Genomic DNA, 27,380 nt, shown 5'->3' with positions numbered 1-27,380 from the left:
TCCAGGTTTTTACTTGTGCCTTTGAGGACTGGTGTGCACCCCTTCTATGTCTGAAGCATTAATTGCACTTATTCCAAAACCGCATAAACCCCATCTCTACTGCGAATCCTACCATCCTATCTCATTAATTAACTCATATGTCAAAATCCTAGCCAAAGTCCTTGCCCTTAGTCTAAATGAGGTGATCCCTACTATTGTGCGCTCAGATCAAACTGTGTATTAGAATCATTTAAAGTGGTTGTAAAGGTAAAAGGTTTTTTTCCTTGATGCATTGCCTGCATTATGGTAAATAACCTTTTAATGGTAGTTTCCCCACAGCCCTTCCCTAAATACGTACCTGAGTCCCATCTCGATCCAGCACTGTGCATGTTTGCAGCAGCTCTTCCCCTCTCTCCCCGCTTTCACTGACTTGACTAAGAGCAGTGGGAGCTGTTGGCTCTTGTTGCTGACAGTCTAAACCCGAGAGCAGGGGGCAGTGCCAAGCCTGACTGTCTGTAGAGCAGTGTTTCTCAACCTTTTTTAGGTCAAGGCCCCCTTTAAAATTACGGACAATCTTGAGGCACCCCATTCTAAAATAGGGTGCCTCAAGACTGTCCATAATTTTAAAAGGGCACCCCATTCTAAAATGTGAAAAACGATTCCAACCGTTTTATATAACACAGCAACATCCACACATGTAGGACACCCAACATTACAGGTTATTTATTCTTCCAAAGCAAATACACTTTTGCACACTGGTACTGACTAGTATTCCATTGTTTCTCTTCTCCCTCAGTTTTCTCCAACACTGAGCTAAAGTGACCACAGCACTGAGCAGGGGAGGGTCAAACTAAAATATTGTGCAGGCAGCTGACATCCTCCTTATCAACTGATGATGTCGTTGGTTGTCAGGACACCGGCAGCTAGAATGTTGTAATGGTTCACAATGAAAACATGTGAGTTTGTGTAACTAAAACGCAGGCTTGTTCCACCTGCTGGCTTGTATACAAGTTTTGGACAATTTTTAGACATTTCACCAAGGCACCCCTGAAGGAATGTCAAGGCACCCTGATTGAGAAAGGCTGCTGTAGAGATCAGGATCGATCTGTCGGGATCGAGCGTACACAAGTTCCCACATAGGAAACGGCTTCCTATGGGGGCACTCATTGATAGGGGACCCCACAAGAGGAGGTACAGGGCCGCTGTGTGCAAAACCACTGCACAGAGCAAGTAAGTATAACATTAATAATATTTATTATTTTAATCAAAATCAATTTAAAGCTTTATAAACACTTTAAATTCATAATTTTAGTAAACGATTACAAGATCTACCACTGTAGCAAAGGTTTTTAGTATAGCTTGTGTATTTGTTGATTTGATTGTTTTACAAAAAAAAGCATACAATTTTACATATGTATGTATTAAATAGTTTTATCACTTTGGCAGAAATTTTTATGATAATATGGCTGTATGTGCTAACAATGATTTTGGCATAAAATAACATTTTGTTGAACAATTGCACATCTGCCATGGCACATACAACTCAACGTTACCAGCTTTAATTCTAAGCCTTTACAATATGTGGTTTGGAGGATCTTTCTCAAAGTTTTAAGGCTGAAATGTGTTTGCTAAATTTGATGGCCATCTGCAGTGCATTAGATCATGTGTACTTTCAAGCCCTTTGATGAAAATTGTTAATAAATTTGTTCCACTTTCCTAAAGCTAACCAAGACCATAATTAAAGTGAGACTGAAGTGACTTTTGGATATTAGAGGCAGGCTGCTGCTCACACAAGATTGAGCTGTTTTCTAGTACAGAGAATGGCTTTGGCTGTACAGCTGCCTTCTGCTTGTGTTCAAGAAGAAAAGCAAATATGGGGTTTTGTTTTAAAAGACAAATAACACATTATAGGTATTATTTGATAGTATAATAAACTTGTGCATCATTATCACTGCCCAGCATGAAAAGCCATAATGCTGGATATTTACCAGAAGATACAACATCCATTTTAAAAATGCATACTGTGATTTGGTAGGGTTTTTAAACAGTATGAACATTCCCCAGTAAATAAGATCGCATTAGTATTAAAATAGTTATGAATTATACGCTCTAATATGGTTTTGTGAAGCAATAAGTGACCATTTATGCTTCTGCTTTTGGGTGCATTGTAACACCTTAACCCCTTCGTGGTAGAACAAATCTTAACGCCTAAGCACAATTTTGCAACTTTGACATGAATTAGCGAAACAGTGCATATCATCAAAACTACTGTGTGCATCCAGGTGGATTATACCTTGGTTTTTTCATAATTATGTCTAGATAATTATGTCTATTCAAATGTGCTTATTGGGTGCTCCCATTTCTGGTGTCCCTGTCGACAAGATGAGGCTAATCCACGCGATTTGTGTCTCATCTGTATGGGCCATTGCCCTTCATTGGAAGTCATCGATGGTTCCCTTGGTCTCTGTTCTATGGAGAGTTGACATGGTTGTGCTCATGGAACGTATTCATTATACACTGCTAGATAGGATGCACTTGTTCAACAGAAAATGGGAGGGTTGGAAAACACATTGGCATTTATTGTCTGATGGTCTATTATAATTTGATATGCTTTGAACTTTTGTAAACAGCTTGGTTGTTTTGTATTTCTTACTGACTGCCTTATTTGTGTACGTGTTTCTGTCTCTTATGCCTGTATCTTATTCTACTGTTACTTATGTGCCTTTTTCTTGAGGCGTATTGATTCTCAAGAAGTTACTCTGTTATCGTATATCCGTTAATAAAAATCGTTTGTAAAAAATAAATAAATAAATAAAACAAAATGCAAACAAAAAAACATGCAGTTGGCCTTTAAAAATATCTTAGTATGTGACATAATATTGTGTGATTATTCATATATAACTCTGGGTACACCCTTCATCTTTTCTATTAATATAGAATTTCCTAAGAAGGAAACTTTGACCTTTTATATTTCTTTACTCCTGTACTTTCATTATTAAGTTAATTTGATGCATATCAAGTGCATTTTATGTTAATGTTTTGTGCATTTGTGTGCCATAGTTGATAAAGCTTAAAAAAAACACCATAAAATGCATGGATGAGAACAGTGCCATTTAAAATAATTATCCAATAACAAACATGACATATAGTAAAGGAAATAAGTATTTGATCCCCTGCTGATTTTGAATGTTTGCCCACTCACAAAGAAATGATCAGTCTAAAAATCGAATGGTAGGTGTATTGTAACACTGAGAGACAGAATAGCAACAAAAAATCAAAAGAAATGCATGTCTAACAAATTATGCACTGATTTGCATGCTCATGTGAAAAATAAGTATTTGATCCCCTTCACAAAACATGACTTAGTACTTAGTGGCAAATCCCTTGTTGGCAATCACAGAGGTCAGACGTTTCCTGGAGTTGGCCACCAGGTTTGCACACATCTGAGGAGGGATTTTGGCCCACTCCTCTTGGCAGATCCTCTCCAAGTCACTAAGGTTTGGTGGCTGACGTTTGGCAACTTAAACTTTCAGCTCCCTCCACAGATTTTCAATCGGATTAAGGTCTGGAGACTCTAGGACCTTAATGTGCTTCTTCTTGAGCCACTCCTTTGTTGCCTTGGCTGTGTGTTTTGAGTCATTGTCATGCTGGAACACCCATCCATGACCCATTTTCAATGCCCTGGCTGAAGGAAGAAGGTTCTCACCCAAGATTTGACGGTACATTGCCCTGTCCATCGTCCCTTTGTTGCGGTGCAGTTGTCCTGTCCCCTTAGCAGAAAAACACCCCCAAAGCAGAATGTTTCCATCACATGTTTGACAGTTGGGATGGTGTTCTTGGGGTCATAGGCAGCATTCCTCCTCCTCCAAACACGGCGAGTTCAGTTGATGCCAAAGAGCTCAATTTTGGTCTCATCTGACCACAACACTTTCAACCAGTCCTCCTCTGCATCATTCAGATGTTCAGTGGCAGACTTCAGATGGGCCTGGACATGTGCTTTCTTGAGCAGAGGGACCTTGCAGGCACTGCAGGATTTCAATCCTTGTCGGCGTAGTGTGTTTCCAATTGTTTTCTTGGTGAGTGTGGTCAGAGCTGCCTGGAGATCATTGACAAGATCCTCGCGTGTAGTTCTGGGATGATTTCTCACTGTTCTCATGATCATTGACACTCCAAGAGGTGAGATCTTGCATGGTGCACCAGACCTAGGGAGACTGACAGTTGTTTTGTCTTTCTTCCATTTGCGAATGATTGCACCAACTGCTGTCACCTTCTCACCAAGCTGCTTGGCTATAGTTTGGTAGCCCAGTCCAGCCTAGTGTAGGTCTACAATCTTTTCCCTGACATCCTTGGATAGCTCTTTGGTCTTTGCCATAGTGGAGAGTTTGGAATCTGATTGTTTGATTGCTCCTGTGGACAGGTGTCTTTTATACAGGTAACAAAATGAGTTTAGCAGCACTCCCTTTAAAAGACTGCTTCTAATCTTAGCTTGTTACCTGTATGAAAGACACCTGGTAGCCAGAAATCCTGCTGATGAATGATAGGGGATCAAATACTTATTTCCCTCATGAACATGCAAATCAGTGCATAATTTGTTAGACATGCATTTCTTTTGAATTATTTGTTGCTATTCTGTCTCTCAGTGTTACAATACACCTACCATTCGATTTTTATACTGATAATTTCTTTGTGAGTGGGCAAACATTCAAAATCAACAGGGGATCAAATACTTATTTCCCTCACTGTAGTTACCTGCTCCATGCAATGGTTTTGCACAGAGCAGCCCCCATCCTCCTCTTCTTGGGTCCCCTGCTGGCGCTCCTGGCCCCCCCCTCCTGCCAAGTGCCCCCACAGCAAGCAGCTTGCTATGGGACCACCTGAGCAGGCTGGCTCCCAAGCCGCTTCCCTGTTTGTCCATTCACATAGAGTTCATTTTTTATAGTCCATTGACACAGTTTGGCTTTAAGGTTTTGAACCTTCTGTTCTCTATCCAAAACTTAAAAAAATAAATTTACCGACAGAGCTGAAATATGAATAAAACTCCTATTAGGAACTAAGACTATTGATATTTAAACAGTGGAAGCAATATGTAATTATTTGACAGTACCCCTAAAAAGTAGTCTGCCTGGCTTTACAATTAATATGTAAAAACAGTGTAACAAAAAGTGAGCATGGCTAGGATTATGAAAGACTTGGCACACCTTAGGTAAGGGGCATGGCAAATAGTGGGCATGATGGGCAAGCATATGTAGAACCTGTGCCTAGCACTTATGTACACTGCGCATATGTGGTACAGTTCTAAATACAGTGCCAGAAATGACAGTCTCTCAGACTCATCGCATGCAGTCACATGACCAGAATCCCCACTCTGCCTCCCAGCATCAGAAACCTCTTAAAGGGACGGGAGGCACTGTCATTACGGGGTTAAACATTCAATTTTAAAATAAATGTAATTTCTGAACAAAAACCATATACAGTGTCCAAAAATGTGTTCACTCGAGAAAAGTTTTCCATTCTGCTTCTTCAAATTTTCCCATTATTGTGGTCGAAAATTAACATCAATTTGACCACACTAACAATCAGAAAATCGAACAAACATTCTTAAAAGGAAAATTTTTGAATGAACCTCTATATGTGTATGTCCAGCATTAGTCAACTGCATGCACTAAATTTTTAGTCTGGTGCCCAGCTCTAGCATGTCCACATAACCCACCACCATAGGCTCAGAGTTGGCTCTGGCTTTGTACACTGGGGTGTGGGTGGACACAGGGGATGGGGTGGGAGGTGGAGCAGATTTAGCCTTAAAGTGGCTGTAAACCCTTACATATACGCAGGGAAGTAACTGGCCTCAAGTGATACACAGAGATTAAACAAGTCCTCCTACAAGTTGTGCCTGTTTATCTGCAGCTATCTTTCCCCTATACCCATTCAAAGTGAAGAATTTACATAGGATTTCTCAGCTCTGAAAAGCAGGGCTGAAGTTACATCAGTGGGGAGAGTTCTGAGAGCTAATTGAAGGGAAGGGACACCCCCCCCCCCCCGCTTCATATAGCACACAGGAACAGAGCTGAGGCTGTCAATCACTGGCTGTCCCTTCCCTGTCACCATTTTCTCTTGGTGTCAGGCTTACTCATCAGAAATGACTCATGCTTAAAGCAGTGGAAACAGGCAGCAGACAGAAATGACACTTAGTGCTCTGGACTGAGACAAGCACACACTATACAGGGATATGCTTTGCTTCTACACTGCTCAAAAAAATTAACAGAACACTTGTTAATCAGAGTATAGCATCAAGTCAATTAAACTCCTGGGATATTGATATGGTCAGTTAAGTAGCAGAGGGGGTTGTCAATCAGTTTCAGCTGATTTGGTGTTAATGAAATTAACAAGTGCACTAGATTGGCAACAATGAAACAATCCCCAAAACAGGAATGGTTTTACAGGTGAAGGCCACTGACATTTTTTCCTTACTCTTCTTTTCTGTTTATCACTAGTTTTGTATTTGGCTAGGGTCAGTGTCACTACTGGTAGTATGAGGCGATACCTGGAGCCTACAGAGGTTGCACAGGCAGTCCAGCTCCTCAAGGACGGCACATCAATACATGCCATTGCCAGAAGGTTTGCTGTGTCTCCCAGCACAGTCTCAAGAGCATGGAGGAGATTCCAGGAGACAGGCAGTTATTCTAGGAGAGCTGGACAGGTCCTTAACCCATCAGCAGGACTGGTATCTGCTCCTTTGTGCAAGGAGGAACAGGGTGAGCACTGCCAGAGCTCTACAAAATGACCTCCAGCAGGCCACTGGTGTGAATGTCTCTGACCAAACAATCAGACAAACAAACAGGCATCATGAGGGTGGCCTGACGGCCCGATGTCCTCTAGTGGGCCCCGTGCTCACTGCCTGGCACCATAGAGCTTGATTGATATTTGCCATTGAACACCAAAATTGGCAGGTCCACCACTGGCGCCCTGTGCTTTTCACAGATGAGAGCAGGTTCACCCTGAGCACATGTGTCAGACGTGAAAGGGTCTGGAGAAGCCGTGGAGAACATTATGTTGCCTGCAACATCGTTCAGCATGACTGTGTTGGTGGTGGGTCAGTCAGTCTGTGGAGGCATATCCATAGAGGGAATCACAGATCTCTACAGGCTAGACAATGGCACCTTGACTGCCATTAGGTATTGGGATGAAATCCTTGGACCCATTGTCAGACCCTATGCTGGTGCAGTGGGTCCTGGGTTCCTCCTGGTGCATGATAATGCCTGGACTCATGTGGCAAGAGTATGCAGGCAGTTCCTGGAGGATGAAGGAATTGATACCATTGAATGGCCCCCATGCTCGCTGACCTAAATCCAATAGAACACCTCTGGGATATCATGTTTCGGTCCATCCGATGCCGCCAGATTGCACCTCAGACTGTCCAGGAGCTCAGTGGTGCCCTGGTCCAGATCTGGGAGGAAATAACCCAGGACACCATCCGTCGTCTCATTAGTTGCATGCCCTGACGTTGTCAGGCATGCATACAAGCATATGCGGGCCATACAAACTACTGAGTACCATTTTGAGTTGCTGCAATGAAATTTCAGCAAAATGTACTAGCCTGCTGCATCATTTTTTCACTTTGAATTTTGGGGTGTCTTTGAATGCAGTCCTCTTTAGGTTGATAATTTTCATTTCCATCAAAGGATGGGGCATCCTTACATTCCTAACACATTACTCAGTCCATATCAGTATAGATATACAGCATGATATTTTTCCCCAATGAGATCTGATGTGTTTACATTTTTTTGAGCAGTGTATTTCATGTCTGAGGTTTACAATCACTCTTAGTCCTACTGAGGAACAGTTATGAACACAGAGACTAGTGCATCTACTGCCAGCCAGTCAGGGTATTTTTATAAACAGTTTCTCTTTTGGACTTTAACAGACTGGAGAAAACTGGCTTTTTTAATGAAATGTCTGCAAAAATACGCAATCTTGGCAACCTTGCATCACAAGAGGCTGCATTAGGTGGACTTCAGGTTCAAAAGGTATTTATGGGACTAAGAGAAAAGTGCAAATATGCTTATGAATAAATGCTGCAGCAATTTTTTTTTTTTTTAAATGGGAGACTATAGTTCTAATTTAATATGACCAGCCCATGGTAAACACGCATTGGATATTTTTGCTGATAATCTAGCAAATCTGTTTCATGAAGCTCATTATTAAATTCTATATCCAAGTAAGTAAAAATAGTCTCTGCATGAAAAAATAATCTCCACATAATTAAGTTGTGATAGTTAATTTCTAAACTGCCGCATCTCTACATACTGTTAGAACAAAGATGTATCAGAGGTATAGTTTACATCTGCCTGGAAATTAATTACATTGCTTCTCCTGAGCCGATTAATTATGCCACACACATAACAGTTTTAGCTGTTAACATACATCAGCCAAACATCTAAGCTTCATTTCGCAGAATCTGTTATAAAGGTGCCACAAGTATGCTAAAATAAATTCCTTTGTTGCTCGATTGTGGAATTCTTGAGTTCACACATCTTGTAGCTCTGTATACATAGTCCAGGAATCCAATCTAGTCTTTCTACTAATCATGCATCAGTGACTATCATTCACCTATAGTGCTGTCAAATGTATGATAGTTAAAGGGTAGCTCCACTTTTGTAGAAAAAAATATAGCAAATAAAAAATAATTCAGCATATATACTATAATTGCTATACAAGCCATGTTGTAAATTAATGTTGTTAAAAATTACCTTTCTTTTTCAATCTGCAGCCACTGTGATTTTCTGTAAAATTAATTAGCAAAATGGCAACCTGGAGGCATTCTGTTCACCAGGGATGCTCAACCCTCTGAAGAGCGAGGACCACTTAAGTGATATGGTAACCAGTCGCAGACCACAATATAATGAATTGGTTCAGAATTTAACATTTTTTATTTTGAATAGCATAATAAACATTTTCCTTGTGTAGCCACTGAATGCTGGCAGGAGGCTGATTGCAGGAGGAAAATGGACAGGATCGGTTCCTGTATATGCCACCCCTGCTGCCTCTCCCGTCCAAGCGTAAAACAGATGTGACAAGGAGGCGGTGGTTGAGGGGGGGGGGGTGTTTATATGGTAAAAACATGTCTCAGCTATGGGGTTTTATCGCCCACCCAAACTGCAAATGTAAACAAGCTTATTGTCCTGAGCCCTATATAAGGCTGCTTTCACACTGATGCATTGCAGTTTACCCACACCATGGGGGCAGCACAGTTAGCGTGTTAGCTACACTTTGCCTTAGATTTATTATTTAACAAACTTTGTAGCATATTCTACCCTTTGTTGTTCTAAAGAAATAGCTGTTTGTTTCACTGTGTCCTTTGAAGACTGATTGTGAACAGTGGTGCACTCTCAGTGTTCTGATGAGAAAAGCTGAAGTGTCTGCATCCCTTTAGGATTCAAACACTGCATTCAGGAGTTTTGATGCGCTCTCACGAAGTGCACCAAACCCAAGAGATATAATAAAAGTCTATGGCTCAGTGTACAATCGACAAAGAGAACCTCCTGCGCTGCCAATCTTGAAACCAAAACAAAACCAGAGTGGCTGCTAGCACCTAACTAAAATACCAAAATAGTGAAATATTGAACAAATGGGATGGTGCTGCGCTAATCCAACCCAATAGGTAAATGAGGAAATAAATGTGAACAAATGAGTGGATATTAAACTATACCTCACTCTCGTGAAGCAAAAAACATGAGATTCAAAAAAATATATGATAATCATACACATGGTAACAAAGGATGACAAAGGAATAAAAAAAATCATCAGGGGAACAAATGCACAAACATAAATGGACATAAATGGAATACACACAATGCAGTGAATATTAAAGTGAATACGCCCAAAAAAACTAATCACATCTGTACCCTTGGCAGCAATCCAGGAACCGTGCACATATATTGTCTTAGCAGCTTTTTTTGGCACATCTGATTTTTGTTATGTCATGTGACTCAATATGGTTTAGTGCCTTGTTATACATATATTCACTTCATTTATTAGTTTTTTTTTGGGTGTATTCACTGCAATGAGTATTCCGTTTATATTTGTGCATTTGTTCCCCTGATGATTTTTTTTTATTCCTTTGTCATCCTTTGTTACCACGTGTCTGATTATCATATTTTTTTTTCATCTCATGTTTTTTGCTTCACGAGAGTGAGGTATAGTTTAATATCCACTTATTTGTTCACATTTATTTCCTCACTTGCCTATTGGGTTGGGTTAGCGCAGCACCATTCCCTTTGTTCAATATGGCTCAGTGCAGATAACTTGCAAGAGACCTATAGGTGCACTGTGCTGAATCCGCGGACCAGTGTGAAAGCAGTTTCCTCTGCTAGCTTCTGCTGGCATTGTTCTCCAGGGTGCTAGAAAGGTTCCAGGTGAATTGCACTTGGTATCATTCTGCCTGGGACAGGAGCCAGCGCTACAGAGGAAGCATTGGCTTATGCAGCTCCTGCTCTGTCTGCGGCCGCCTGCTTTCTCTGCTGCCGGTGCTGGTTCGATGTACTCTGATGTTCTGGGGTGGTGGGTCGGCAAGCCCAGATCGTGATCAATGGTTTGATGACCCTGGACATACACCTACCTGATTTGAGGTTGAGGGCCACATCCTAGAGCCCATGTGGCCCATAGGCTACAGGTAGAGCACCCCTGTTGTGCACCGCTGGTGTACAGAATATTTAACTACATGCCGCCCAGCCACTGTACATATACGGTGGCAGGGCGGCACTCGCAGGCAAAACCACGATTTAAGACGTGTGTTTTGTAAACAAATAGGGGGCGCGCGCAGGGCACGTCGCCGCCCTATCTGTCCCGCGGGTCACCGCCGCAGATGTCAGTCGCCGGGTCACAGCCGCTCGTTAGTGGCTATGTTCCGGCGATCGGCGGCAAACAGTGACAGACAGCACAGCTGCAGTAGCTGTGCTGTCTGTCACTTCCCTGTCAGCTCGATGATGAGCTGATCGAGAAAGAACAGTTTCTCTTTCTCGATCAGCCTTGTCCCGTGCAGCACACACCCCCACCCCCTAGTAAAACACTCCCCTCGCTCCTATAACCCTTCCCTGCAAAATAAAGTTAACCCCTTCCTCCCCAGTGCCATTAGTACAGTGTCAGTTTTTTTTTTTTTTTGCACTGATCACTGTATTAGTGTTTTTGGGGATGCCAGTGACCCCAAGTCAGTACCCCCCAATGTCAGAATGTCCGCCGCAGTCCCGATATAAGTCGCTGGTCGCTGCCATAAGTCCCTGATCGCCGCCATAATTCGCTGATCGCCGCCATTATTAGTATAAAAAAAACCCTAAAAATCCCAGCATCTTTCCCGCCATTTGTAAACGCTATAACTTTCACGTAAACCAATTAATTTACACGTATTGGGTTTTTTTTTTAGCAAAGACATGTTGCAAAATGCATTTTGGCAGAAATTTATGACTAAATTTGATTTTTGCATTTTTTTTTACTGGACATGTTTTATAGCAAAAAGTCCAAAATATTGTTTTTTTTCCCTCAAAATTGTCAGCCTTTTTTTTTATAGCGCAAAAAATAAAAACCGCACAGGCGATCAAATACCACCAAAAGAAAGCTCAATTTGTGGGGAAAAAAAGATGTAAATTTCATTTATGTACCGTATTGCATGACCGCGCAATTGTCCGTTAAACTAAGGCAGCGCTGTGTAGCAGAAAAATGGCGTAAGTTGCAGTATTTATACCATAGTTTGTAAACGCTATAACCTCCACACAAAGCAATCAATATACACTCATTGGGATTTTTTTTACCAAAAACATGTAGCAGAATACATTTTGGCCTAAATTTATAACCAACGTTGAGTTAACTATATCTTTTTTATAGCTGAAAGTAAAAAATATTGTTTTTCTTCTAAATTTTTGGCCTTTTTATGTTTATAGCGTGAAAAATAAAAAGCGCACAGATGATCAAATACCACCGAAAGAAAGCTCTATTTGTGTGAAAAAAAGGACGTAAATTTTGTTTTGGTTTAGCATTGCATGACCGCGCAATTATCAGTTGAATTAGTGCAGCGCCGAGTAGCAAAAAGAGGCCTGGTCATTAAGGGGGGTAAATCCTCTGGAGCTCAATTGGTTAAGGAATGTAATTTCCTGCTTGTGTGATTGGCTCACTGATTGCAAGTCAAATTTAAGGCATCCCCTGCAATAGGAATTGCAGTTTTGGTAAGATACTCCTCAAGAGTCAAACACTCCTAAAGGGATGCAGACACTGCAGCTTTTCTCATCAGAACATTGAGAGTGCATCAGGTGTTTATAATAAACCATCCCCAGCCATTCAGCATCCGTCTTCAAAGGACACAATGCTAATTCTTTAGAAAAACAAAGGGAAGGAATATGCTACAACGTTTGTTAAAATCCCTGCAATGTACATTGACCACCCAGAGCAAATTGGGTTTTTTGGGGGGTTTTTTCCAACAAAAGTGAAGTTACCCTTTTATGTACATGTTTAACCATTTCAATACCGGGCAATTTTACACCTTCCTGCCCAGGCCAGTTTTCACGTTTCAGCGCTCTCACACTTTGAATGACAATTGCGCGGTCATACAACATTGTACCCAAACTAAAATTTTATAATTTTCCTCACACAACTAGAGCTTTCTTTTGGTGGTATTTAATCACCGCTGGGGTTTTTATTTTTTGCTAAATTAACAAAAAAAGACCAAAAATTTTAAAAAAAAAACAAGTTTTTCTTTGTTTCTGTTATAAAAGTTTACAAATAAATAATTGTTCTTCATAAATTTAGGCCGAGATGTATTCTACTACATGTCTTTGGTGAAAATAACCCAAATTAGGATGTATTTTTTAGTTTGTAGGAAAGTTATAGAGTTCACAAACTATGGTATAGATCTGAATATTGATCAATCCTGAAGTACTGACGGCCAATCTAATTTCTTGAGGTCCAAGAATGTCAGAACAGTACAGATATCCCCCAAATGACCCCTTTTTGCAGAGTAGACAGTCCGACGTACTGACTGGTGACAGTATGAAAAAAAAAATATATATTTTTTTTTTAATTTTTTTTAATTTTTTTAATTTTTAATTTTTTATTACATTTTTATTTTTTTTTAAGATTTTTTTTCATATTTTACTATGACCAAAGTAGTACAATGTTACCATAGTAACATTGTACTACTTTGGGGAAGTGATCAGTATTTTTTTTATTTTTATTTTTTTATACAATTTGCTTATAGCAAAGAATTACTTTGCTATAAGCAAGCATTTACCAGAATGAAATCGATTCATTCAGTTTTTTTTTTTTTGTTTTTTTTTTGTGCTTAGCTGTGATTTGGTCACAGCTAATCACATGACATGTGCATGTGACCTGCTGTGACCATTCACAGCTAGGCACTAGTATACAATGGATGGCATGAATGAAGCCATCCATTGTATACAACTGTCATGTGACCTGCCGTGATTGGTCACAGCAGGTCACATGGTACCAGTAACGGGGGCCGGTACTCAGATCTGTCATCAGCCGTGTCCGAGGTACACGGCCGGTGACAGATCGCGCCGCTCTGCAGTTGCGCGAACTGAGCATGTGCGGGAGCACGCCAAATGGCGTGCACCCGGAATGCAGAAGCACTTTTGCCGCCGCCAAACGGCCATTGGCCAGGCGGCAAATGGTTAAAGTGGTTGTAAACCCCCAAAAAAATCAAAATTGAAATGACCAGTTTACCTGACACAGCATAGCAGCAGAAGTCATCTGTCCCTAGTCTGGCCGGAAAAGGAGCAGCCAGTCATCTCAAATCCTCTCTGCTTTCCTACAGTGAAAAAACCTGACACATAAAAAAATTTGTGTCGTCACACCCCCTCTCCTGTGACTGACAGACTAATTAGAAGGAGACAGAGACAACAGTTATACCCATAAACACTGGGCAGAATTTGAGGCACCGGAGACTGCAGACTTTCATAGGCTGGATGAAGCTGAGCAACTGTCAGGAATTACTCAGCAGGACCCTGCTGACATTATGTGCTTATCTCTACTAAGGGAAGAGAAGGAGGGGGGATCATCATTATCAACTAACTGGAGCCAAACATCCTCACATAGATTTAATCTCAGAGCTCCCGGGGAAGGGAGGATCTCAGAGCTCCCGGGGAAGGGAGGGAGTCGAGCAGAAGGATCACAATTAACCCCTTAATTGTTGAGCACTTTTGCTGTAGTGCCCTACTTTCAAGTAACGCCTCATAGCTACACAGTCATGGCTTTCTCCATGGCAGCTGTGGGGTTAAATCTTTGTTAGGCCATTACACCCCCCCAACCATGCGATTTGTGTGCGGTGTGATCAGAGCTATACATTTTGTATGGCTCTGTTCACACCGCACCCGCACCAAAAACATGCAGGAGCCTTTTTTGGGTCCACACTAGAATCGGATCGCATAGTTATTCACACCTATTCAATCCGATTCTTCACATCGCACTGCATTTTGCGGACGGTTTTCGGGGTTTTGCTAACTTTACATACACACCCGCAGCGGTTCGCATGAATGGGATGCGAGTTTAATGCGATGAAAACACTGCGAATTCCGCACAGCATCAGTGTAAACCAGGGCTAAAAGAGAAGTACAGCCAAAACTCTTTTGGCTGTACTTCTCCTGGGGATCGCAGGAATGTAGTTTTTTCTGCACTCCTATGGCCTGTTTTCTTCACTCAGCCGGTTCAGGCTGGGGAAAGATCCCAACCTTAAAGGGGCTCCCTCCCCCTCCACAGCCCAGTGCTCCATTTAGTGTTTGTGTGGGGGGGGGGGGAGCTGACGGCAGCGACTGACAGTCACTACTCTCTGCTCAGAGCAGCTGTGAGAACTCAGCGGTCATGTGATCGCTGAGTTCTCTGCTGGCGGGGGAGCATAGAGCTGGCGGGGGACAGATGCAGCATTGGACCAATGCTGTATCCATCTAGGTAAGTATAATTGGGCAAAAACAACATGCTTCTCTTTTTTTTTTTTTTTTTTTTTTTTGACACAACAGTGTGTTTATACAAATAACTTCAGGTATGATAGAAAATAAAACAAAGTAATATCTGTGCTCCAATAACAATGTATCTTATAGTTCAAATATCTAGCCCAGTTCCCCTACATCTTCCTTCTTTTCTTTATTCCACCTGCTGGTTTGTAAACGACCAGTGGGAGCTCCAGTGTGGCAATCTTGTGATTTTCCTCGAAAGACGCATCAGAGAACATACTTCTTTTACTGATCTTCAGCCCCATGGCTCTAGCAATTTCAGTTATCCTGTTTTCTGTTAGTTTCAAGTCCCTCTGTAAACATGTCAGATCCACCTGAAAATCAGAGATGTGCAATGCCAAGGCTATGACATAGGCCACAATTTTAGATTTCATTGTCCCAGATATAGAATTCTGAGTCCTGCCATCTTTATAGACTGTTACAGTAAAGTTCCTCATTAAATTTCCACAAATAATACTTGGAAAACCTTTGGTAATAAGATCTTTCCGTTTTGCAACTTTAAGTTGGCTGAATTTAATCAGTGTGTCCAAATACCACAGAACGCGAGCTTGACGGTCAATGTCATTTGTGAGTTTAAGATCTTGGAGCTCTTGAAGTACAAATAAAGTTTGCTCCTTTTTCTCTGTCATCTGTTGGAGTTCCTCAGATGTAATGTTCTTAAAAGAAGCAGATACACTTTCCAAAGCTTCATATTCCACAGGAGAAATAAGGTCATCAAATTTGTAGACATTTTCTGGTTTATCTGCACTAGGATCACATGGAGGCAAAAACATAGAAGACAACTCTTCTTTAGTTGTGTCTATTGCTTCTTTCACTAGCTCTGTTCTTCCTTTGTACTCGATGATCTCTTCTGCTGCTTTCACCATTGCTTTATTTAATGTTTCACTGCCAACTTGGTTCAGTTTTCGAGAACTTAAAGCACGTTTCTGTCTGTTGGTACCAAAAGCTTCTATAAGAGCATCCACCTTTTCTCTGTAGGTTCTTGTTGACGGGTCTGTCGCATCTTGGATTTGCTTACCCATGCTATTTTCTGCTTCCAGTACTGGCTGCATCTTGATATGCTCAGCATCATACACCTCCATCTTTCCAGTGGCTTTATTCAGAACCCCAATAAAATACTTGCACAGGGGGGTGCTCTTTGCAGTTTCAGTTGAGAAATTATTTCCTACATAACTTAGTCTGTCTGTTTCTGCTGCCAAAATTTTTTGCCTTTTTGTTTCTGGGGTTTTGTCATCTTCATTCCTATACAAAGTGAAACGTACATCCTTGGGGGTCTGAATATTTCCATTGGCAAACTGAACGAGTAGAGCTGCCTGCTCCGGGTCCCCCCTGTACTCCCATACTGCCCAACATGCTTCTCTTTTAATGACACAGGAAACTGTCAGAATTATTGAAGTGTGCCACATTGAGCAGATAGACCTGTTTCAGATCTATCTGCTTCACTTGTGCCAGTTTCTATTTCAAAGTGAAATAAAAACTAGCCCAGGTTTGCAGCTGATTAACAGAAGGCATATGGCAGTTTGCCATATAGGAAACTGCCACAGTTTCCCCACCAGGTGCTACCTTATTGTAGGGATGTGAGCTGTCAGCTGTCATATTCCTCTCTCTCTGCCTGTGCAGTGATTACATTACATCAGCACAAATTACAAAGCGAGCTGAACCCCTTTTGTTAATTAGGAGAAGTATCTGCTCCATGTTTTATATACAGTGAGGAACAGAAGTATTTGAACACCCTGCGATTTTGCAAGTTTTCCCACTTAGAAATCATGGAGGAGTCTGAAATTCACATTGTATGTGCATTCCCACTCTGAGAGACAGAATTAAAAAAAAAATTCAGGAAATCACATTGTGTGATTTTTAAAGAATTTATTTGTCTTGCACTGCTGAACATAAGTATTTGAACACCTAAGAAAATCAGTGTTAATATTTGGTACAGAAGCCTTTGTTTGCAATTACAGAGGTCAAAGGTTTCCTGTAGTTCTTGACCAGGTTTGCACACACTGCAACAGGGATTTTGGCCCACTCCTCCACACAGATCTCCTCTAGATCTGTCAGGTTTCGGGGCTGTCGCTGAGCAACACAGAGTTTCAGCTCCCTCCAAAGATGTTCTATTGGATTTAGGTCTGGAGACTGGCAAGGCCACTCCAGAACCTTGATATGCTTCTTACGGATCCACTCCTTGGTTATCCTGGCTGTGTGCTTCCGGTCGTTGTCATGTTGGAAGACCCAGCCACGACCCATCTTCAATGCTCTGACTGAGGGAAGGAGGTTGTTGCTCAAAATCTCACAATAAATGGCCCCATTCATCCTCTCTTAAATACAGTGCAGTCGTCCTGTCCCCTTCACAGAAAAGCATCCCCAAAGCATGATGTTAACACCCCCATGCTTCACAGTAGGGATGGTGTTCTTGAGATGCAACTCATCCTTCTTTTTCCTCCAAACACGACGAGTGAAGTTTAGACCAAAAAGTTCTACTTTGGTCTCATCTGACCACATGACTTTCTCCCATGCCTCCTCTGGATCATCCAGATGGTCATTGGCAAACTTCAGACGGGCCTGGACATGTGATGACTTGAGCAGGGGAACCTTGCGTGCAATGCATGATTTGAAACCATGACGGCGTAGTGTTCTACTGACAGTGACTTTTGAAACTGTGGTCCCTGCTCTCTTCATGTCATTGACCAGCTCTTCCCTTGTAGTTCTGGGCTGATTCCTCACCTTTCTTATCATCAGTGATTCCCCACGAGGTGAGATCTTGCATGGAGCCCCAGTCCGAGGGAGACTGACAATCGTCTTTAGCCTCTTCCATTTTCTAACAATTGCTCCAACAGTTGATCTATTTTCACCAAGCTGCTTGGCAATTGCCCCATAGCCCTTTACAGCCTTGTGGAGGTCCACAATTTTGTCTCTGGTGTCTTTTGACAGCTCTTTGGTCTTGCCCATGGTAGTCGTTGGCGTCTGACTGACTGTGGGGTGGACAGGTGTCTTTAAAAAGCTCAGTGCTACTAAGTTAGATTAATGAGTGGAGTAGAGGTGGACTTTTTAAAGGCACAGTAACAGGTCTTTGAGAGCCAGAATTCTTGGTGTTCCTTAGGTGTTCAAATACTTATGTTCAGCAGTGCAAGACAAATAAATTCTTTAAAAATCATACAATGTGATTTCCTGAATTTTTTTTTTTTAAATTCTGTCTCTCAAAGTGGGAATGCACCTACAATGTGAATTTCAGACCCCTCCATGATTTCTAAGTGGGAGAACTTGCAAAATTGCAGGGTGTTCAAATACTTCTGTTCCTCACTGTATAGAAGAGTTGTGCAAGCTTGTGCTAGCACAACTCTTTGTTAATTCTCCCCATTATGGGAAGTTCTTATTCTTCCCCTTTAAAAAGAGAAGAGAAATTCCCAGTAAGTTTATCACCAATTGTATATACACCAATCAAAACTCAGCAGAGCCTCTACCTCTTCTCTACTCTATCCAAAACAAAATGAAAAAAAAAAAGTGCCATTCACTCTTGAGCTGAGCATCTTTGGTCCTTTTTTATGGACTTTGTATGGGTGTTGGTCATATATTTTTCAGGCACTCAGAATAAAGTCTGTTGGGCCAAAACACATGACTCATGCCCATAAAGAAGCAGATACTTTTTTGAGTGCCAAGCTTCAAGTTGCACTATGTTTAGGTGTCACCAAGCACACTTCAATACAATCCTAGTGTCATGTGTTGACTCTCTTCTGACAAAGTTTCACACTTCAAATTTCTCAGGTGGGAACAAGACAATAAATAGAAGCAATACCAATACACTTTTCTGATGAGTCATTTTATCTTTGCAGATGTCGCATTTGGGGGTTTTACTTTCAGTATATGTTGATTATACAAGAAGATACAATTTGATTCAAAACGTTACTAAACCTGGGACACTGCATTCACTATATATGGTAACCCACAGTACACAGAACATGGAAGTGCAATTATTTTAGTAAATATAAACTGCTAAATATCTTTTCTCATCAGCAGTTAGTGCAGTCTTGTGACTTCAGCTGACCACTGGTTAAAGCTAGTAGGAGGAGTTTTCTTTCTGATTTAGGAGGATGTAAAACCCCTGCCCTCTGTATGGACAGTGCTGATTGTCCCTGTGCTGATCACATGCACTGTCCCAAAAAAAAAAATACACACTAAACTAAGCATGTGCAGAATGGCTAAGGTTCAGTCTGCCTTATTAGGAGATAAGGCGTGACATTTGAACAAGAGGAGGAGCAGGGAAGTCAGGATCAAACAGCCTTAATACACAATGCAGAGGATTAACCCGTTAGCTTCCACAGTGAGTATAACAAGCATGTTTTACTGCATATACAGACTGATTTTTCTGTTGAGGGTTTAGTAACACTTTAACCGCAGAAATACTGCTACAGGGCGGCAGGGATGTGCAAAATCACGTATATATAAGTGATTTTGCATTTCCGGGTAGGGGGCTCGTGCCCTACCCGCACCACCATTCACGGCCTCAGCTGTCAATCAGCAGATCCCGGCCGTTGATTACTCACTGGCACTCGGTGATCGCCCAGTATTACCAACAGGGGAGAGAACTGTATGAAAAAAATACAGTTCTTTCCCCTGTCTTCTCCATCACCCTGCTTTGTATGGCTCTGCATAGCAGAGGAAGAGAGGTAAATCCTCAGGAGGGCAAGTGACAAAACATTTCCTTAGTTTTGGATAGAGTGGGGAAGGATTAGAACTCTTGTCAGGTATTAATGCTCTCCAGATATCTGCTAGAGAAATTTCCCCTCAATTCTTGTTTTGGGAACAATGTTTTAACCAGACAGGAAGTAAGGGAAACAAACAACAATAAAAAGGTAAGCACACCCCTATTTAAAGTGACACTAAACAATATCCTTATTCTCCAAAAATAATCTATACACATCTACTATTAAATGTCCCTGTAATCTGTTTTTCATGAAATTGTTTCTTAATGTGCTTTTCTGCCTCCTAAAAACATTGCTGTGCGCTGCAGCTCATATACATTGGCAAGGGACGTTGGTGCATTGCACCGCCATGCGTAATGCAGATTACAGTGTGTTGGCGTTATCACAGCTTAGCAGGGGCGTACTGACCATTTGAGCACTCGGGCACTGCCCGAGGGCCCGGGTCAGTAGGGGGCCCCATAAAATGCCCTTGGTACCTTTTTATAGGCTTTTTTGGGTGTGTTTTGAGTGTGGGCAAGGACACAGGGGCCCCGTGATTCCCAATTACCCGGGGGGCCCCATGAGTTGTCAGTCCACCCCTGCAGCTGTGTCTCTTTTGAAATAGTTTTTTTTATCTGCTTGCATATAAACATTATTAGTTGATTTTCAGGGGGACTGTTCCTTCAATACAGCAGAGATCATGTGATCAAAGCTTTAGACCAGGGTTTCTCAGCTAGGGTTCCTTCAGAGGTTGCTGGAGGTTCCTTGAGCAATGAGCAATGCCTGCCTCTCAGATAAATTCCCACTGACACCAACTGACCATCACACTAATGTATCATGAGTTGTAGATGTAGTAATTTTTTGCAGGGGTCCCCTGAGACTGGAAAGTTATTTCAAGGGTTCCTTTTAGGGATGCGCTGATACTATATTTTTATCGGCGGGTACGAGTATCGATACTTTCAGTCATCTACTCGCCGATACTACTTACCTATACTTTGCGGTGATGTGCGTTAATGGACACAAATTGAATTGCAAAGAATATCATGTGATTTGAACAGGAATGCGATTCCTGTCCAAATCGCATGTGGTTTCCTCACTGATCCTGTGTGAACCCAGGCTTGTCATAGCCCGAGTTCACACAGAAGCGTTGCGGGAAACCTTTCTGCAGGCTTCCTAGGCTGAGTCTCAGTGGTAGGAGAGGAGAGAAAGCTGCTGGGATTTGAAATCCCTGCCACTTTCTTTCCTCTCCTTTCAGTGATGACAGTTTGGGCTAGAGAACTTTTGATTCATCAGCACCGTCACATTGTTGACCAATCAAAAGTCCTCTAGCCCAAACTGTCATCACTGCAAGAAGGGGAAAGAAAGCGGCAGGGATTTCAAATCTAGCCCAAACTTTAATCGCTGCAAGCAGAGAAAAGGAAGCTTTCTCTCCTCGACTACTACTGACACTCAGCATTGGATATTGACCATAGAAAATATGCAGCACTCATATGCCAGATAGTACTATATTTGCATAAATCAAATAATCAAACAAAGATTTATGGTTAAAATAAAACATTAAAATATTAAACTTGTGACTTCTGTGGTGCATCCAAGGTTGAAAAACCGGAAAAAAGTTTGTGACTCTTGTGGTAAAGAACTGAGAATAGCTTGCACTAACCAGATGTCTCAGCACATGGAGCATGGAGTAATTAAGACCTACTCCTGGTACTCTGAAAAGGAAGCCACTGGAAAGGATGATGTCATCTTATCTCTCGCCACTAGATGTCATGTTCCCAGGACAGCAGGACAGAGATCCCAGAGGTGTACATCAGCCAATGGAGGGATTTATCCAGCACATCAGTCAGCAACCTGCAGAAAGCCAGGAAAAATCGAGCACCTTCAAAAAGCCCAGGCTCCCTCCATAATAAGAGAGCCACAGGCCAGAAGCTTTGATAGTGTAGTAGGTATTTATTTGTGCAGTAATTTCAAAATGAATCAAAAACACACTTACATAAATTCAAAAAGCAGGAACCATAGGGCAACTATATAATATGTCAAGACAGTTGGGGGGCACCTTGTGACGCGTTTCGTGTAACATACACGTTTTCAAAAGTCAGCATTGGATGCCTGCAGGGAGGTTTCAGACACCACTCCAGCTGTGACAAGCCTGGGTTCACACAGGAGCAATGGGAAAACCGCATGCAATTTGGACAGGAATCACATTCCTGTTCAAATATCATGCTAATCATTGCGGTGCAATTTGCGTCCATTAACATAAATCACACCGCGAAGTATCGGTTAAGGTATTGGGAGTATTTTCACGAGTACTCCTGAAAATACTTGGTGTTGGCACAGATACCAGTATCAGTGCATCCTTAGTTCCTTTGTTTTGAAAAGGTTGAGAAAGTATGGTTTAAGCTCTTGGTCTCGTGCCTGTCATAGGAAATCAATATTTATCCATTCCAGTAAGAATATTAATATACTGTAGGTATAGTGCTTTTTTGCACAGCACCTTATGCTGTAATGTTTGGTTTTAGCATACAGGCTGCTGACACTTCAGGGTCAGTTGCAATGTGTTGCAGTGTGAATGGGGCACAGAGAAAACAATTGTTTTATATGTGCCCTGGGGTTCACCTATGTTGATCCAGTGTAGAAAAGCTCTGGTCACCGCATTATGTGTGAATAAAGTTGAACTGTAGGCTGTTATGTACACAGATACAATACTAATATAGAAACTGTTTTTCCTGCTAAAATATATGTTTGTCCATCCTTCCAGTTCTGCCACAGCCTTTCAGGGCAAGACAATCTGGTAACATATACAGGTCTTGTCCCTCCCCATCAGCAAAAGGAGAAGCTGCACTCTGAAGAGCTCATCTCTCTGCAACTCTTCTCTTTCGTTCTATGTTCTCTGTTAGCACATGAAAGTGTTACTAAACTCACAACAGTAAAATCAGTTTGTACATGCAGTAAAGCATGCTTGTTATACGCACTGTGAAACCTAAGGGGTTAATCCTCTGCATTGTTTAAAAATGCTGTTTGACCTCATCTTCTCTGATCCTCCCCTTCTTCCAGTGTTCCGCTCTTATCTCCTGATGATAAGACATATCGTGTGGAGACACTCTGCATATGCTCAGTTTAGTGTGTATTGCTAAAGAGGTTTTTTTTTTTCTTGGGAGAGAGTGCATGTGATCAACACAGAGCCAATCCGCATTATCCAGACAGAGGTCAGGGGTTCTGCATCCTCCTAGAGCATAAAAAAACTCTTCCTACAAGCTTTAACATGTGCTCTGTTGGACACTGATAGAAGTCTAATTGTTGATAAGAAAAGGTATTTAGCATTCTATATTTATTAAAATAATTGCATTTCCATGTTGTGTGTACTGTGGGAGACCAGATATAGAGAATGTAGGGTCCTGGGTTTAGTAACTGTCAGGGCTCCTGGTATGACCAGAGGTGTGTGGACCGACACAGGGAAACACAGACTTCAGGTATAGAGTGTAAAACAATATAATTTATTAAGGGCAACACAAACATAAACGCAGTGCAACAAACCAAACCCAAACTAACACGAATACGTACAACAAGGTGCAACAAACCCAAACCTTAACTGATATATATATAAATATGGAGAACAACGTAGTCAGGCGGGCCGGGTCGGTAGCTAACGGGCAGACAAGGTACAAGGAGTAGGCAGAAGATTGGTCAGGAGTAGCCGAGGTCGGTGCAGGCAGAGTTCAAGCAGAGTCAGGATCAGGCAGGAAGCAGACAGGATGCAGGTACAGGGGCTCATGGGAACAATACACCAAGGCCCTGACTGCAGGCCTGGCCATTCCTTAAATACACCTCCTGCAATCAGCCTCAGGTGATGGCTTGATTGTAGGAGTGAGCTTCTGGCTGCTGAGAGCACCCGCTGGCCAGCCCTGGTACTGCAGCCCACAAGGCAGGTGAGTCCCACCACCATTGACGAGTCCATTCCTGACAGTAACACTTGATCACTGCAACACAGCTAACTAGTGCCGCTACTCCATATCCAAATCAGAGCTCTGCTTTAGGTAGTTTACACTGCTTGTTTAAAAAAAAACAAGTCAAGTGCGAAAATAAATGACACAGGCATGAGATAAAGGAATGAAAGAATTGGACTGAACAATTGGGTACAGGATCAGCCAGTCCCTCTGGTGCAGTCTACAGGTCAAGAAAACAAAACCGCAACAATAAACAGGAATCAACTATAAAGGGCACAATGAAAAATAAATAACAATAAGCATAATCACCCTGTAGTCAGACAGCAGCACATAATGCAGCAAAAGTAAATTGTCAGAATAAGAAAATATAAATAAAAATAAAGAAGAAAAAAGGAAGAAAAAGAGCACGAAAAAAAGAGAGTAAAGGAGGGTCAGCCACAAACCCATTAAGGAATGGAGAGGTAGCGAATCCATGGATCCTAAGTACTGTCAAACTATTAGGCAATATTTTTAAGAATACAAGTGAGCTTGTCATTAATCATTATCCAATTAAGTTTATTTTTGACATCAAGTGGCATCACCAATCGCTTCCAATTTTTAGCTATTGTAATTCTAGCAGCCAGGAGAATGTAAAGAATCAGTTTGACTGATTTCTTGGGGATACCCGAGGGTAACTTCTGAAAAAGGGCAACCTCCGGAGACCTATGACTATTCACTCCTGTCACTGAATAAATAAAATTAAATATACTAATCTAAAATCTAATTACCACAGGACAATGCCACCAAATATGGCACATAGTTCCCTCCTGCCCACAGCGCTGGAAACAGGAGGGTGACGTGGTAGGATACATTTTTGCAAGGCGTGTAGGAACCAGGTACCAGCTCAGGAGCGTTTTATAATTAGATTCAATAAGTGTAGTATTAATAGAAATTTTTGGACAAAGCGTAAGCCGTATCTTGCCAGTTAGTTTTAAGGAGATATGTAAGTGCCTTTCCCACTGTATCATATAAGGAAGCTTGGTTGTTGGATCAATAAGGGAAGTATATATAGTAGATACACGACCTTTCAGTATACCAGAAACTCAACAAGAGAGTTCGAAAGAGGTGAGTGTTAAGGGTTCCATTAATAGTTTAAGTTTGGATTGATAAAGGACACAATTTGTTTATATATAGAAAGATTTCACTAGGGGGTAGTTGGTGCTCACCTTGAAAATATTGTGAAGAATATAGGCGATTCCCATCTAAATAGTCCCAGATACGTAGAAAGCCCTTATCGATCCACCACTGAAATAAAGAGGGCACAAGCCCAGGTATAAATTCACAATTTCAAAAAACAGGAGCTAAGGGGGTATGGAGGGAAGATAAGGATTTACAGATACGCAGCCTGTCCCATACTGTTAAAGAATAAGATAATATAGGGCATAAAATGGGAGGACGCAGTCAATTGGGAAGCCACATAAGAGAGCCGATAGTGTAAGGATGACAAGAGAGGGCTTCAATACTAACCCATTTGGGTTTAGGACCCTTGGCTGTAATGTAGGAGAGCTGCATTATCTGGGCCACATGGAATTAGGCCAAGTGGTTGGGGAGTCCCGCCATGTTTTTTCTGGTAATACAATGTTGAATTGTTAAGTCGGGGGCACTTATTACTCCACACAAATCGAGAGATTTCTGATTTTAATCACAGTATTTCTCCTGTGTGGACCACAATCAGTAATGTCCGAAAAAAATAGAGTAATATTGGTAGGAAAGTCATTGTGATAGTTGATTCTACCGAACCAAGACAGGGGGAAATCCAGCCAGCTATGCAGATCTTCCTTGAGTCGTTTAAAAAGTGGGGGACAATTGGCACAATATATGTTGCAATATAATGTGTAGATGGACCCCTAGGTAAGGGAGGGAGTGGGCAGCCCACTGAAAATCAAAATTAGAGTGCATCCCAAAGCCAGAGAGAATTGACGAAGCAGAGTCAACAAATTGGGCAAAGATGTTCGGGGATTGGAAACATACATAAGCACACCATCAGCAAACAGGTCACATTTGTGTTCTTGTCGACCTCATTGAATAATTGAATACCCGTGATGCAGGGTGAGAACGAATAGCAATAGCAAGGGGTTCTATTGCCAGCTAGAAAAGTAAGGGAGAGAGCGGACATCCCTGTCTAGTTCCACGTCTGATAAGAAGAAGAGCGGATTTATACCCACAAATAGAAACCTGAGATGAGGGATTGCAATATAGAGCTCGTGGTAGAGAAATAAAAGTGGAGTCAAACCCAAAGGCGCTCAACGTATGAAATAAGTAGTCCCAAGTCAAGCTATCAAATGCTTTGTGAAGATCCAGAGATAGCAGCAAGATTAAGGTTCGACAGATCTGATCAAGTGTTTGTTGTCCCCGTATAAAGCCTGATTGGTAATCATGAATGTAGTTTGCCAGAAATGTATTGAGGTGTAAGGCCAAAACTTTAGTAAGGATCTTGAAGTTTCCATTGATCAGAGAAATAGGGTGGTAATTAAGAACAGCAGTGGTATCCTTATTAGGCTTGAGAATAACACTAATATACACTCTATTCTCATCATGTGGCACTACACCCCCATCCCGTAGATGACTGAAGTAAAGAGCCATATGCGGAACCACTAGGTCTGAAGAGGTTTTACAATAATTATGGGGAAGACCATCAGGTCTTGGTGATTTTATGAAGAGCTAAAGTTTTAACAGCTTGCTGGATTTCCTCACTAGTGATAGGTTGGTCTTTGTGAGCCTCCTGGAGAGATGGGAGAGTCAAAGATGTCAAAAAATTATCAACAGATGTGGAGGCGTTTTCTCGAGGTTGATGAAAACGGTCAGTATAAAAGGAATTAAATTCTTGAAGAATTTTGCAAGGGTCTTGGGACACATGACCAGTCGATAATCTAATTTTAGGGAGAGCTATATGAGAATTTGGGGGAGATAGTTTATGTGCCAGCAGCGAGCCCAGTCTATCCCACCATGTGAAAAATTTGTGGTTAGCCCAACGTAACTGTTTATCTGCCAAAGTAGTGAGGCATAAATTAAGTTCCCTGCGGGCATGGTCAAGTATAGTCAACAAGTCAGGGTCGAGAGTTTTTTTATGTTGGGCAGCAAGAACACTATATGCTTCTAATTTAGCCAAAATCAATTCATCACAAGCCTTTTTAAGTTGGGAGGATAGTTGAATAAAAGAGCCCCTAACTGAAGCTTTGTGGGCCGCTCGATTTATAGCAGGATTCGTGTCCTCTGCTTTATTTGTTTCAAAATAGAATTTCAGATGAGTAGAGATATCGACACAATAGGATTCATTGCTCAAGAGAGATTCATTAAGGTGATAATTAGGGTTAGCCCTCCTAGTCATCAAGGTAGAAAGTGTTAAAAGGACAGGATCATGTTCAGACCAAGAAGTAGAAACAATCTTAGCAGTGAGCAATTTAGGTAGCAGCCTCGAGAGGAGAAACACATGATCAATGCGGGAATAACAATTATGAATTCTGGAGAAATGAGAATAATCTCGAGAACTTGGATTAGCCTCCCTCCAAGTGTTGACCAAATCGTAGCGAAACAATAACTGAGCAAATTTGCGGCTCTGCCTGGAAGGGGACCTAAGCATGGTAGCACGAGACCTGTCCAATATCTGGTCTAATGCTAAATTAGAATTTCCAGCCATTATAACATCACCCTCAAACTCTGAAGCCAAAGAGCAGAGTAGGGATTGGAAGAACCCCACCTGATTAGTATTTGGTACGTAATAGACCAGAAAGGTAACC

General features: G+C 41.6%; 1 protein-coding gene and 1 pseudogene across 1 annotated transcript in view; one reads left to right on the top strand and one right to left on the bottom strand.

Moving 5' to 3' along the window:
* Positions 1-27,380, top strand: part of NEK11 (NIMA related kinase 11) — a 378,537-nt gene that overhangs the window by 177,717 nt on the left and 173,440 nt on the right. The window lies entirely within an intron of this gene.
* On the bottom strand, positions 15,045-26,226 carry LOC149447771 (DNA-directed RNA polymerase I subunit RPA49 pseudogene; annotated as a pseudogene).

Source organism: Staurois parvus, unplaced genomic scaffold, assembly GCF_062004578.1.
Source record: "Staurois parvus isolate SC_StPar_1 unplaced genomic scaffold, SC_StPar_1.0 ptg000670l, whole genome shotgun sequence".
NCBI classification, from domain to species: domain Eukaryota; kingdom Metazoa; phylum Chordata; class Amphibia; order Anura; family Ranidae; genus Staurois; species Staurois parvus.
The sequence above is the reverse complement of the archived record's forward strand: the minus strand, read 5'-3'. Positions and strand labels throughout refer to the sequence as shown.